A 10,753-nucleotide genomic window follows, 5' to 3' on the forward strand; every position below is an offset into this window, starting at 1 on the left:
CAGGTACCCCTCCCGGGGAGCCTCAGCCGAGCCCGGGGGACCGGAGGAGGGGCGACCAGGGTGGTCTTTCTCATTCGCTGTGATTTTCGTTTGGAGAGGCTGAGGCCCGAGGCGGGGGTGTGGTCTGCCCCCGACCCCACTGTGAGGCTGAGGTTTGAACCCTGTGGGTCCCCAGGGGGGCGGGAGTTGGGGCGGGGGATGAACGGCCTGGCCTGTTTGATTGGTCAGCCCAGGTTAGTGGGTGCTCTGGGTGTTGGGTGGATTTGGCTTTGTGCCCAACCGTGTCACCCAGGGACTCGATTTCTTGCCGTCTCTTCCCTCTTGGTTGCAGAAGGGCTCCCAGGGTTCCGGGCATCACCACCACACACCACCCCATTCATAGGAGAAAGAGCGGGTCCCTAGGAGCGGCCTCTCCTTTTCCAATGGCTTCAGCTCACCCCAGGACATCCGACCCCCAGGCGGTCACCTCCCGGCCCTCTCCACAGGAGCACCCCCCCGACAGGTGTGGGCCTGATGCGCCCGCGTTGGTCTCGGTGACAGGGATCCCCTGAACCCCGGGCCGGGACAAGCCCCTGCGTCTGAGTCACAGGGGGCAGTGTGGGCTCGTGGGACGGCTCCACGGGGCCCACGTGAGCTCCTGCCACGTGCCGGCTTTGTGCTAGGTCGAGGGGTTGGCCAGGAACTGTGCCAGGAGCAGGACGGTGGCACCGTGGGGGACGCACCAGGACAAGGCGAGCGCCCGGTGGGGGTGGACCTGAGACCTCGCCAGGCCCGTGTGCAGGCGCCGGTGTCCCCGGCAGAGCAGCCAGCCGGGGCTGCCACCCCAGGGCTGACGTGGCCGGTGGCTGACTGGCCGCACGCAGAGGCTGCACGGCCGAAGCCGCACCCTGCCAAAGGGCGTCCCCGAGGTTCCCTGGGGACCTGGATCCGGGAAACCCCAAGGCGGCGACAACAAACTCACGGAGGACCCGCCCTGGGCCAACGCTGCCTACCTGCAAGTCCGCTCATCCCCACATCTCAGTGCGTGGGAGGCGGGAGGCAGGTGGCGGGCGGCGGGCGGCGGGCGGCGGGCACGGACCCGCACGCGGATAAAGGCCTGGAACTCTGGTCCCAGCCGAGGGCGACCGCGAGGATTCCTGCAGCCTGCGTGGGCACAGGGAGAGCGCTCACAGCTGTGACGCCTCGCTCTGCCCCCCCCCCCCGCCTTTCTCTCTCTCTCTCTCTCACCCTGGCCCCTGTCCCTGCTGCCCAGGCCTCCCCCGAGCTCTGCCGTGCCCTCTGCCCTCTGCCCCCTGCCCCAGGACTCGGCCTGATCCGAGCTGGGCTGCTTTGCAGAGCTCTGGGGGCGGGGGGGGGGGTTCCCAGCAGCAAGTGCCAGCTCCCGGTTCCCAAAGTCAGACTAGGTGAGCCCAGCTCAGTCCTCCCAGGGTAAGCAGCCCCCAGCCACGGAGACCCAGCCCCCGCCCCATCCTCTCCCCCGCCCCTCCCCCTTCCCCACTCCTCTCCCTCCCCCTCCCCTTTCTCCCTCCCCCCTCCCTCTCCCACTCCTCCTCTCCCTCCCCCTCCCCTTTCTCCCTCCCCCTCCCTCCCTCTCCCACTCCTCCTCTCCCTCCCCCTCCCCTTTCCCTCCCCTCCCTCCCTCTCCCACTCCTCCTCTCCCTCCCCTCCCCTTTCTCCCTCCCCCTCCCTCCCTCTCCCACTCCTCCTCTCCCTCCCCTCCCCTTTCTCCCTCCCCCTCCCTCCCTCTCCCACTCCTCCTCTCCCTCCCCTCCCCTTTCTCCCTCCCCCTCCCTCCCTCTCCCACTCCTCCTCTCCCTCCCCCTCCCCTTTCTCCCTCCCCTCTCCCTCCCTCTCCCACTCCTCCTCTCCCTCCCCCTCCCCTTTCTCCCTCCCCCTCCCTCCCTCTCCCACTCCTCCTCTCCCTCCCCCTCCCCTTTCTCCCTCCCCCTCCCTCCCTCTCCCACTCCTCCTCTCCCTCCCCCTCCCCTTTCTCCCTCCCCCTCCCTCCCTCTCCCACTCCTCCTCTCCCTCCCCCTCCCCTTTCTCCCTCCCCCTCCCTCCCTCTCCCACTCCTCCTCTCCCTCCCCTCCCCTTTCTCCCTCCCCCTCCCTCCCTCTCCCACTCCTCCTCTCCCTCCCCTCCCCTTTCTCCCTCCCCCTCCCTCCCTCTCCCACTCCTCCTCTCCCTCCCCTCCCCTTTCTCCCTCCCCCTCCCTCCCTCTCCCACTCCTCCTCTCCCTCCCCCTCCCCTTTCTCCCTCCCCCTCCCTCCCTCTCCCACTCCTCCTCTCCCTCCCCCTCCCCTTTCTCCCTCCCCCTCCCTCCCTCTCCCACTCCTCCTCTCCCTCCCCCTCCCCTTTCTCCCTCCCCTCTCCCTCCCTCTCCCACTCCTCCTCTCCCTCCCCCTCCCCTTTCTCCCTCCCCCTCCCTCCCTCTCCCACTCCTCCTCTCCCTCCCCCTCCCCTTTCTCCCTCCCCCTCCCTCCCTCTCCCACTCCTCCTCTCCCTCCCCCTCCCCTTTCTCCCTCCCCCTCCCTCCCTCTCCCACTCCTCCTCTCCCTCCCCTCCCCTTTCTCCCTCCCCCTCCCTCCCTCTCCCACTCCTCCTCTCCCTCCCCTCCCCTTTCTCCCTCCCCCTCCCTCCCTCTCCCACTCCTCCTCTCCCTCCCCTCCCCTTTCTCCCTCCCCCTCCCTCCCTCTCCCACTCCTCCTCTCCCTCCCCTCCCCTTTCTCCCTCCCCCTCCCTCCCTCTCCCACTCCTCCTCTCCCTCCCCCTCCCCTTTCTCCCTCCCCCTCCCTCCCTCTCCCACTCCTCCTCTCCCTCCCCTCCCCTTTCTCCCTCCCCCTCCCTCCCTCTCCCACTCCTCCTCTCCCTCCCCCTCCCCTTTCTCCCTCCCCTCTCCCTCCCTCTCCCACTCCTCCTCTCCCTCCCCTCTCCCTCCCTCTCCCACTCCTCCTCTCCCTCCCCCTCCCCTTTCTCCCTCACCCCTCCTCTCCCTCCCCCTCCCCTCCCCCTCACTCTCCCTCCCTTTTTCCCTCCCCTCTCCCTTTCCCCCTCCCCTTTCCCCCTCATCCCTCCTCTCCCTTCCCCTCTCCTCTCCCCCTCTCCCTTACCCCCTCAGCCCTCCCCCTCTCCTCCTCTCCCTTCTCCCTCCCCCCAACTCCATTTCCTACCCAAGCAGAAGCCCTCTGCCTCCGCCCTGCCCTGGCCAGGCCCGCCTTCCCTGCCAGCTCAGTTTCACACGCCGGCCTGTGAGACCAGAGCTCCTCTCTCCGGCCCTTCAGAGGCCCTGCTTGGCGCTGGCTCTCGGGGAAGCAGCCTGGGGCTCCCAGGCCCCACTCCCTCTCGCTGCCTGCACACTGGGCTTTCCCGAGGTTCTCCTGGGAGCGACGGAGCACGCCTCCTGCCCCCAGCCGCTGAGCGAGGCTCCCTGCGCCAGCACACAGCACCAGCCCAAGTCGCATCCCCGTGGGCCAGGGGCTGGGTAGGGTCCCCACTGCTCTGCTCATCTAACATGGGTGCATGGGGGGTTCACACAGTGTGAGTTCTAACACGTCTGTGCTGTGCCTCCCCAAAAGAGATGCCCAAGTCCCACCCCGCAACCCTGTTGGAAGCAGGAGGCCACACTGGGGTCAGGGGACCTTAGTCCAATCCCACCGGCGTCCGGAGGAGGAGGACTGGAGTGGTCACATGCAGGGAGGACAGGCACCGGTGTCTGAGGCAGAGACCCCCGGGGGCCACCAGGGAGGCCTGGGGCGGAGCCTCCCCAGGAGCCAGCCCCTCTGGCCTCGCTTCCTGGGCCCTGCTGCCGGGTTGTGGCTGCCCGGGACTCAGAGGAGATCGGCCGCTCCAGGCTCTGAGCACAGGGGAGGCAGCGCAGCCAGCGCTTACTGGGGGCCGTGAGGCCCTCTCCTCGCAGCCCAGGTGCACACGCTGCTGTGGGCGCGGTGGGGGCTGGAGTCTGCACCCGTTTCTGAGTGCAGGTTCCACAGTGGGCCTGTCCACGGCCCGTCTCCTCCTCCACGTGCTGGCGGTGCCCTGTGCCTCACCAGCCCCCCACAGCCTCAGTTTGCCCATCTGCGGGGGCGGGGGGGATAATTTCCCCTGCAGGGCTCCCGGGACGCGATGCGGCTCAGGTGCTGCCCTGCCCCTCCGAGCGCACGAGCGCAATAAGTGGTTGATGCCCATCAGCCCTGGGCCTCCGTTCCCGGGGCAAGGGTGCCCCAGCCTGCGTTTGAGGGAGGGATGGGGTCTGAACATGACCCCCTGGAGGCCCTCAGATTGTGGTTGCTGGGAGAGGGGGTGTTTGGAGGTGTGTTTAGGCGAGGGCTAGTTCAGGTGCAGTTAGCTAAGGACGGAAGTACCCCAGCTGACCCTAGATCTGAGGACAGGACACGCAGACAGGACACAAGGCCAGGGAGTGCTGGGCGGGGGCGGGGCCCTGCCTGTGCCCTGACGTTGGGACCCACCCCCACAGGAGGGTGCTTGCTGCCCCAGCCCCAAAAGCCACACGGGGGCCCCAGGCTCGGAGAGCCCCTCGCTGCCACCGCGGCACCGGGGTCCTGGGGCACTGGCTCTGCTCCCCACGGGCCAGCACCTGGAGCTGCCCCGCCCAGGTCCCTGCATGAGGTCCGGCTCCTGCCGAGAAGTCACGGCCCCCTGCCTCGGAGTGGGAGCTGGGGCAGGGGCGGGGGTGGGGGGGGCAGGCGGGGCACAGCCCAGCCTGGCGCTCTGGGAAACCACAGCAACACAGGAATAATGAGTGCCCTCGGCCGCCGAAGTCTTCCCAGTACTGCTGCTGTTTTCCTCCCAGGCCTGGGGAAGAAGCCCTTCTGCCAGATTCCCTTGTAATGAGGGCGCGGGGTCACTGTGGACTTGGCCGCTGTCCCGGAGCCGCTGGCTCCGAGAGCGCCGGCTGCCACGAGCCCAGGGGGCCACCGAGTGCTTGGGCTGGCGGGCGCTGCCCTCTGGATTCGGCCCGGTTTCAGCGGCAGGACTCACTGAGCCTGCTCGGGCACTTGGCTGTGTGTCTGCGTTGCAATCTTCCAGCTCTAAGACCAGACCCAGCGTTCCCCGTGGAGACTCAGATCCAGAGGCCTGGGCTGAGAACGGAACGGAGCCGCCCCAGTGCACGTGTGCCGGTCCCGGTTACGTGCTGGGTGCACGGGTTCACCACACGCGTGCTGCATCGGCGTCTCCTCCCCTGCACGTTTGAAGGCCGCAAACATCGTGTGTGGCTTGCGCGTTCGGTTTCTTTTCGGTGCCGTGGTCTACGGGGCCAAGCTGGGGGTCCGGGTTCCATCCTGAGCAGGAACAGGGCTCTGGTTTCGGGAGAACTTGAAGTTCCTCGCACCAAACCGAGGGCTGCACCTGTGGGGTCAGGGGCTTCCCAAACTCCTCCCTCAGCCCAAGCCGATTCCCGCCGTGATTTCCTTTAAACCTGCGGCTTCTGGCCTGCGTCAGGAGCCAGCTTACACGGCACACCGAGGGACAGGCACGGGCACAGGTGTCCGGTGTTCAGGTTGTGGACGGTGCCGGGAGCCCCTGCGCGTGGCCGTGCCTGTGCTCCGCGCCCGAGGGGAAGAGGAAGGCTGGGCTTCCTCCCGTGCCCCTGACTCAGCCTTTCTCGGATCGGCCGGCGGCCCTTCTGCACACGTGGAGTCGGCGGCTGCTGGTCAGTGGCTGGACGGGAGCCAAGGCCTTTTCTCTACATGGGGGAGAAGTTGAGCTTCTGAGTTCGGAGCGTGGAAACCACCTAGAAGTCCGCCGTGGCTTTGCCGGGCATGGCCTCTGGGGTCTCCGGGGGCCCGTGGCCTCTGCTCGCCAGGACGGTCGTGTTCCCCAGCAGCGGGGCTCTTGCTCCCTCGGGGCCCCTGTTTGGCACGAGAAGGCAGGCCTGGAGGATGCCGGGTGCTTCTGGACTTCCCAGCATGCAGGAGGCCGATGGGTGGGGACGGAAGGGACCTGGGCAGGACCAGGGGAGTTTCCCACACACAGGCTTACTGTCCCAGTGCAGGCTGAGCCTGTGGCCTCCCACCAGCACCCCAGGGTGCAGCCATTGCTGAGGGAGACGTCGGAATGCCCTCGGGTGCCCGGGAGCAGCCATGGGGGCGGGGAGGCACGAGGCAAGGTTGGGGCGGCCCTTCCGACTCGCCCACCGGGCGCCCGGCCTTGGCCAGGGGCAGAGGCGGCCTTTTGGACTCCACAGCCGATGCCCCGAGACTCAGAGCTGTCTTCAGGAGAGAGGCACACGCTTGTCCTAACCCAAACACTAGCGCCCATCCCGGGCAGCGCTCACAGAACACCCCTCACTCTCTGACCATCTTCCTCCCGTGGAGAGGCGGGGCCTGCACTCTGCCCAGGAAGCCCAGAGTGGGGTGGACCCCGGGCCGTGCGGCTCGGGAGGGGCCCTGAGGCTCCCCGCTGGTTCCACGGGGAGCAGGGAGCAGGGTCCCGCCCGCAGGAGGAAGCTGATTCAGGACCAGCAGTGAGGCGAGCAGGGACGCCGCGGTGGGGAGGGTCCTGGAGAGGCCTGCACTGAAGGACCCCACCCTGGCCCGCTCGGGTGCCTGCTCGGCTCCTCCTGGGAGCTGGTGTGCAGTGCCCAGGATGCCAGCCCCAGGCAGCTGCCCAGACGCGACCTGACCCCAAGGCCCCCTTTGGCTGCGTCCTTGTGTGGACCTCTCCTGCACGGAGCAGCCACGGCGGGCTCCGAGGTCTGGGCTGCGCACTGTGGCCGCCATGCTGCCTGTGTGCCCGTGGCTCTGTTTTCTGCGAGGTGCTCCACGGTGACTCGCTGCCTTCCGGGGGTGGACAATGGGCCAGGGCAGCCAGTGACGTGCCAGACCTGCCTTCGGTGGACACACGTGCAGGTCAGGTCATGCAGGTGGACCCTGCAGCCTGACGCCCCTCAAGGGGGCCTCCTGTGTCCTGCCATGGTTGTGGTTTGAACGTCTGTCCAGCCCGTGCTACAGACGGGCAGCTTGGAAAGGTCTTCGTGCAGCTTGAGTGGCCGTAGAGTTCTCGGTGACGTCAGATGCGCTCCAGAGGGAACCGGTGACGTGGGAGCGTCCTCGCTGCCCGCCACGGCCCCGCGCTCCAGAGGGAACCGGTGACGTGGGAGCGTCCTCGCTGCCCGCCACGGCCCCGCGCTCCAGAGGGAACCGGTGACGTGGGAGCGTCCTCGCTGCCCGCCCGGCCCCGCGCTCCAGAGGGAACCGGTGACATGGGCACTTCAGAGGGAACCGGTGACGTGGGAGCGTCCTCGCTGCCCGCCCGGCCCCGCGCTCCAGAGGGAACAGGTGACGTGGGCACTCCAGAGGGAACAGGTGACGTGGGAGCGTCCTAGCTGCCCGCCCGGCCTGTCCTCTGGGTCGGAGCCCTTCTGTGCAGCCTCCCGGGTTGTCGCCCTCACTGCTCAGCCTGGGAGGAAGCCCTGCGGTCGCCGCTGGGCCCACGTCACTTCTGCGTCAGCCTCGGCCCCTCCTTGCTGCAGGAAGCCCTCCGTGTGGGAAGGGTCCGCAGGCCTGACCCAGGGCATCCGGGTTATCTGGGGGCCTCTTTCTAACGAGAGGGAAAAGCACACAAGATGGAGGAGAAGCCTGCGGCCCAGGGACCCCTGCTGCCACCAGGGCCGGGAGGGGCAGGCGACTCCTCCCCGGACCCTCGCAGGGGGCGTGGCTCTGCCCACACCTTGAGGCCAGGCTCCTCAGCTTGTCTGTTGGTTCATGCCCCCCCCACCCCGGGGGAGGTCCCAGGAGGTGAAAACAGGTGTTCCACGACACAAGAGAGTCTTTCCCTTCGTGTCCAGGGAGATGAGTCCTGTGGGCACAGGGCTGCAGGGCCCAGGCCAGCGTGGGTTCCACTCAGAGGGCCGGGGCGGGGCCAGCCCGTGGGTTCCAGAGGTCCGGGGCGGGGCCAGCGCGTGGGTTCCACTCAGAGGGCCAGGGCGGGGCCAGCAGCCCGCCAGGCCCTGCAGCCGGGGTGAGGGAGCTGGCTGGCTCCGGCACTGGGTGTGCGGTCCGCAGAGGGTCACGCGTGGTTGCGTGTGGGATGCGTGCCGGTTGTTTACCGGCCTCACTGTTGGCGGGTGCTTGCGTAGCATTCAGCTGAGCCCATTACAACTGCACTGCATGATGGGTCTTGCTGAGAACATTCCAGAAGGCATTGTTGGGTGCCCGCACGCCTCTGCCTTCCTGTGTGTGTGTGTGGTGGGGTGCACACAGGAGTGGCGTGGTGGAGCCGCCAGGAAGAAGGCTCTGCCGGGTCAGCAGCCGCCGCAAGCTGTTTTCCCAAGTCTCGGCGGCACTGCTGGACTCCTGGCCCCGCCCGGGGGCTCCTGGAGGCCCTGGGTGGTGTCTGCCCCTGCGTCCCCCAGGCCAGAATCCCAGGAGGTGCGGCCCGGCGCTCGTGGTCCGAGGGCCTCCCTTCCCGCTCCTGCCTTATCTCTCCCCCAGGCCACCTATCTCTGCAGCCCAAATCCTGCCTCTGAAGTGGGGCCTGGGCTTTGATCTCCCTTTGGGGGATTTCTGAGTCCCTCCGAGGCCCGGGCCAGAGATGACTCCCTGGGGAAGGGAGGCCCCCACTGCTCAGCCCTCAGAGCCGGGCCTCCAGGGCAGCCTGCGCCCTGAGCAGACGCCCACTGCCTCTTATCCGAGGGCCGAGGCAGGAGGAAGCCCCGGCTCTGGGGAGGGAAACCACGGCCCCCCAGCCACGCATTTGGGGAGGACGCCCTGTGTGCCAGGGCTGGGGGCAGTGGTGAGAGAGGCCCCACCCCCGAGTGGGTGACGTTTGCCGGCGCAGAGAAGCAGACACACAGCTGCTCTGAGATGCTGGGAGGTGGCGGTGGGGGGCGGATACAGGAGAGGTCAGGAGTCAAAGCTGCAGAGGAGGGGCGTGAGGGAGGCCCCAGTGGGCTGGTCCCTCAGGCCGCGTTCACGGTTTCCTGTGCGTTCTCTGCACCTGTGCTTGCCCAGGCAGGAAGCGGGAGGAGAGCCGGCGCTAAGCTGGAACCCTCCAACGGCCCCGAGAAGCTTCCGGAAACCACATCACAGCCAGAGGGGAGCCCGGCCTCCGCGGGCACCCAGGGTTCCAGCTTCCAGCTTCCAGGGCCTGGGGCCCACAGGGCCCTGTCTCCCGGCTGAAAGGGTGGGCGGTCACCATGCACGGCCAGGCGCGAGGGGCAGCTTCAGGGCTGTGTCTGCTTGGGCCGCTGGTGGCTTCCCGGGCAGGAAGGGGCAGCGCAGGCGCAGCAGGCGCAGGAGGGGCTGTGGTGGGAGGCGGCCGCTGGCGACGGCTGGGTGGTCACTCAGGCTAGCTGTGGGCGGCCGCCTTGGGGAGCGGTAGAAGGGTCCCGTGAGAAGTCCCTCCCTTCTTGGCCGTGTCAGGGCTGTTCCTGGGGTCTCTGCTTGGCCAGGAGGGCCTGTGGCTGGCTAGCAGGTGGAGAAACTGGGGGGACACAGACCTCAGCCCACAGCAAATGACCACAGCACCAACGGACCAACCACTGGGCCCGTGGCGACACTGGTGGGCCCCTGGTGACACTGTCCTACACACCTTCTGGCCAAGTGACCAGCACTGTTGCCCTGCCCCCCGCCCCCTGAGTCTGCACAGGGCCCAGAAGGCTGGCCGTCTCCTTGACCAGGTCACTCGTATGGATGACGACGGTGGCAACCACAGGCAGGCACCAGGGCTGTGCTCCGTCTCTATCTGTGGTCCCCTCAGTAAGGATTCACCAAGCAGGGACCCTGCGAGGGTCTCTGTGGTTTGCTGGCTGAGGGCATTTGCCCCTGTTGCTGCTACCTGCTGTGTGACCTTGGAGCAGAACGTCCCCTCCCTGTGCCTGTGGGAGGGGCTTCCCCAGCTGCCCGCCTGCCTGTCTGTCCACGCTGATGGCTCACGCCCGTCTCCACCTCTGGGCGGGCAAATTCCTCAGCCTTGGCCCGTGGGCCTCCAAGGGCAGATAGGAAGCTGGGGAGTCTGCGCTCAGATAAGAAGGTGCTGACTGCTCACATAGCTGTGCCGAAGCCCCGCTCCAGCAGGCAGGCAGCAGCTCGGAGCCGCGGCGCTCCTGTGCCGCGATGCTGTGCCAGGCACAGAGCTCGGGCCCTCCGGAGACAGCCTTAGGTCCAGCCCCACTGCACTATGCGCCTCGGGATTCCCAGGCCTCCCCGGGCTGGGGGCACAGAACCCAGAAGCAGCCGCCGAGGGCGGCGGGAGGGGCCGCTAAGACAGCACAGACCCTGCTCCTGGGCGCCTGTGGCCGCATTGAGCCGGACTCCCACTTCGGGAGAGGTGGTCGGCTGACTGCACCTGCTGGCATAGGTGTGCTGGGCTTGGCTGGGGGACGCTCCGCCAGGGCAGCCCCTGGTCACCCTGGCACTGCAGAACTCTAGGCCAGGAGTCCGTGGCACATGGCACGGGGGGGGGGCACGTGACACCCCCTGCCCAGCACCACACCGGTGATTCCCAGTGTCTGAGCAGGAGCGGATGTGGAACCACGCCGTTGTAGGTCTTAAACTCGGGGAGTCCTGGACTCCTCTGTGTGGTGGAAGCCGCGGGCTGCCTGCCTGTGAAGACGGACCTACTTTCGGGAAAATAGTAGGTCTGAGGGCCCTAGGCTAGGGGTTCAGTTCTGACCGAGGTGGACACGGCCACGTGCGCCGAGATCCACCCTTCCTGCCCACTGTGAACGGCTGTGCTGGGCTCCCGGCTGCCCAGCAGGACGCACCCCCCCCCCCGCCCCCCCCGCAGCCGG

This window comes from Oryctolagus cuniculus, chromosome 18, assembly GCF_051225735.1.
Source record: "Oryctolagus cuniculus isolate XC-2025 breed Fujian yellow rabbit chromosome 18, ASM5122573v1, whole genome shotgun sequence".
In the NCBI taxonomy this organism is placed as follows: domain Eukaryota; kingdom Metazoa; phylum Chordata; class Mammalia; order Lagomorpha; family Leporidae; genus Oryctolagus; species Oryctolagus cuniculus.